This window comes from Neovison vison, chromosome X (assembly GCF_020171115.1).
Source record: "Neovison vison isolate M4711 chromosome X, ASM_NN_V1, whole genome shotgun sequence".
Classification (NCBI taxonomy): Eukaryota; Metazoa; Chordata; class Mammalia; order Carnivora; family Mustelidae; genus Neogale; species Neogale vison.
In genome coordinates, this window is record NC_058105.1 from 28143083 (window position 1) to 28147122 (window position 4040).

Below are 4040 nucleotides of genomic sequence, written 5' to 3' on the forward strand. Positions count from 1 at the left end.
TTTAAGGAGACAAACTTATTAACAAGTAGTAAATATGCCATACAGATCTAACACACAGTATAATGAATATAAGCAATAATACTGTACTATAATTATGTAATATGATATCACCACATAAGAAATTATATATAAATACATCTATACATCATCCTCATACATATATATAAATGTATCAAAGTAATATACTATATATCTTAATATTACACAATGTTTCCTGTCAAATGTAAATGTAATTTCTTCAATGCTTACGGACAATAATCACTTCAGTTCTCTGTTTCATTTTGCATATACAGAATAACTTTAAATATCTCACCTTCAATAACTGACAACTATATATAAATGAAAAGAATGATACTTCAGCTTTATCTTACCAAACCAATTCATTTTTAGTACTATTTGGAATATTCTAAATTCCAGAGATAAGACTGCATTTTGATGACCCACTAAAGTGTCTGAAGCAAGGGAAAAGATAAATGAAACCAACATCAGAGTTCAAAATGCAGCTCTTAATTGCTTTGAAAAGAATTGTAGAACACTTTAAGTAGCCACAAACAAAAGAAATACCTTTAAACCAAAGTTTTATTTGGTTATCTAGGAAATACTTCTGTCTCTGGAGGAATCCATTTCATTTTCTCTTTAGTTAAGGGAATTTCTACTATGCATATGTATGCTTTTGTTATGCCAAACAATATAGGGTGTTTTTAGTGCCTATTTCCTTTTCTTTACCTCTCTCTCGCTTTTGAAGTTAAAATTACACATCTAGGAAAAGTATATTATTTTGTGGCAAAATACATACCTACAGGCAAAGCAGGAGATAACATTTAAGCATTGTTGCTATGGATAGAAACTTGAGCCCAGCAATATTTTCTAATTAGGAGGTTGCTCTGAGTCATTCTTTTCAAATCCATTAGGCTTTTAAATGTTAAACTGTGATTGGCTTTTCAAATATTGCTTGGATAATGACAGTAGGGAAAAAGTTTTGAATCTGAAATAGCATATGAAACATAGTAACAGAAAGAAAGAAATGTCTTCTGGGCATCTCTACCTGTATTGTTAACAGGCAATTCAAAACAGTAATATCTTCTACAGAACTCCATCATTTATACCACCAACTGACCTGCTGTTTTCCTTATTCAGATAAATTGCCACAAATTTCTTGCAGATCCCAAATCAGACATCGTAGTTCATTAATTCTCCACCGTGTCAGCATATTAGAGTAACCTAGACAGTTTGTTTTTAATTAAAAGACTTTGGCTATTTTAAGAGTACTTTTAAGTTTATAGAAAAATTGAGAGTAAAGAGAGGTTCTACAAACTTTAGTCCCATGCAAAGTCTTTGACAGTATTTTTTTTTTTTACATCTTGCCACAGTGTGGTATGATTGTTAAAATTGATGAATCAATATTGACACATTAATACTAACTAAAGTCCAGAGTTTTTAATAGGATTCACTCTTTGTATTGTACAGTCGATGGGTTTTGAAAGATATATCATCACACATGACCATCATTACTGTATCATACAGAATAGTTTCACAGTCCAAACAAAGCTGTGCTCCACCCCTTCATCCCAACCCCAATTCCCTACTACCTATGCTAAACACTGATCTTTTCAATGTTTTCAAAGTACTGCCTACTCCACAATGCCATAGAATTGGAATCATAAAATACATAGCCTTTTCAGGATGCTTCTTTCATTTAGCAATATGCATTTAATGTTTCTCCATGTATTTTCATGGCTTGATAGCGAATTTCTTTTTCTCTTGGAATAATATTCTATCACCTGGGTTTATGAATATCAATTCATTCTCCTGAGCAAAAATGGATACTGCTTGAGGGCAGGATTCAGTTTTTTATTGCTTGATATCTCCAATATCACCTAACATCAATCTCATTACCTAGAAGTTGATCATAAATTTTACAATTCATTATTTAGAACATTCTAGGACTCTTCAGTATCCTTCAGGAGGTCCCCCCCCCCCACACATTTTTTTAAAAAGACTTATTTTAGAGAGAGAGGGAGAATGAGAGGAAAAAAGGTACATGTGCAGGCAGAGGGAAAGAAGAGAACAAGACTACCCCATGAGCATGGAACAAAATGTGGGGCTTAATCTCATGACCCTGAGATCATGACCTGAGCTGAAATCAAGAGTGGGATACATAACCAACTGAGTCACTCAGGTGCCCCCAGTAGGTTTATATATATATGATTGCCTTAACATTATATATCACCAAACATTTTCCTTGTGCTAGAAACTCTGATAGTTATTACAAATACAAAATTTAATGAGGCAGCTTCATTACCCCTAAAGAAATTAAAATCTCTGCAGCCAATTAAACTGACTGTGCTCTTCGTCTATGGGGGCCCAGTGTGCCATGGCTGCGAACAGTAGCCTCCTCTGTAGTGTATGCAGCCTGTTGATCATATGGGTTTCCCTAAGGGACCTTGAAGACAGCCCTTTTTGGTGGAAGCTGGGGGTCTGACCTCATGGCTATCTCCAATTCAGCCTGCAGACAGGTATGCGGAGTGCCTTTGGAAAGCCCCAGGGCACAGTAGTCAGGGTCCACATCGGCCAACTCATCATGTCCATCCATACCAAGCTGCAGAACAAGGAGCATGTGATTGAGGCCCTATGCAGGGCCAAGGTCAAGTTCCCTGGCCGCCAGAAGATCCACATCTCCAAGAAGTGGGGCTTTACCAAGTTCAATGCAGATGAATTTGAAGACATGGTGGCTGAAAAGCGGCTTATCCCAGATGGCTGTGGGGTCAAATACATCCCTTACCGTGGTCCCTTGGACAAGTGGAGGCCTCTACACTCATGCAAAACTTGGCACTACCCCTTCCCATCATATTCATGCCCACCAATAAATCCAACTTCCTGTCAAAAAAAAAAAAAGAACTTAAACTCTGTTGAGGAAACCATGCTTCCAAACACATTTCATTATAGGTTGATAAGTGATTTCTTAAAAGAGAAGCATAGGATTTCAGAGACAAAACGAAGATGACCAACCGACCCAAACTGGGATTGGGGAGTAGAGAAGCCTTCTTAAAGCAAATGACATTTAAATTGGGTGAAGTCAGGCATCTGGGCGGCTCAGTCAGTTAAGCGTCTACCTTTGGCTCAGGTCATGATCCCGGGGTCCTGGAATGCAGTCTCATATCGGGCTCCTTGCTCAGCAGAGAGTCTGCCTCTCCTTCTGCCTGTTCCCCTCCCCCCTCCCCCCACCATTTGTGCTCTTTCTCATGCTCTCTCTCAAATAAATTTTTTAAAAATGCTCTTTAAAAAAAAATTGGATTGAGTCATAAGAATATAATTCACTGTCTACGGCCATACCACCCTGAACGCGCCGATCTCCTCTGATCTCGGAAGCTAAGCAGGGTCGGGCCTGGTTAGTACTTGGATGGAAGAATATAATTCACTCAGGTATATACCCAATAGAAATCAATGTACATATGGATCGAGACTTGTATGAGCAGGCTCACAACAGCTTCATTGGTAATCATCTTAAACTGGAAGCTACTAAAATGTCCATACACAGTATAATGAATTTTGAAATGGCTGCAAATTGATACAGTGAAATATTATATAGCAATGAAAATGTGAAATATTGCCACAAACAACAACATGGATAAAAAGCAGTGAAAATAATCTACGGTGATGATGGTTTTATTTTAGAGAGAATGAAATATTTTGAGGGATCATGAAGAGATTTTATGCAGTCAGTGTAAAGGGAATCTGTTCAAGTTTTTGATTTTTTATCTGGGAGGTGGTTACATGATGAGAGATAAAAGCAGTTAAATTTTACTGAAACCCAGAGTTCCAGGCATGAAGTTCTAAGAAGGAAAAGTGTGGGGAACGTGGAGGGGCTTAGAATCATGAAACAGAGATTGAACTTAACCCAACAGACAATTTGGAAGAAATGAACAATTTTAAGCAAAAAAGGATATCCCACTTCTAGGTTTTGAAGATTTCTCCAGATACTTTAAGGAAAATAGTTTGGAAAGGGTGAATAATAACAGCAAGAAGGCAAAGGGACAGCT

The 4040-nt window shown here is 37.3% G+C and overlaps 1 non-coding gene across 1 annotated transcript; it reads left to right on the top strand.

The window, feature by feature from the left end:
• Positions 1 to 2322: 2322 nt before the first annotated feature.
• LOC122897852 lies at positions 2323 to 2456 on the top strand. Its single transcript, XR_006382683.1, has one exon. It is a non-coding gene; the product is annotated as a small nucleolar RNA SNORA70 (small nucleolar RNA).
• Positions 2457 to 4040: the final 1584 nt, after the last annotated feature.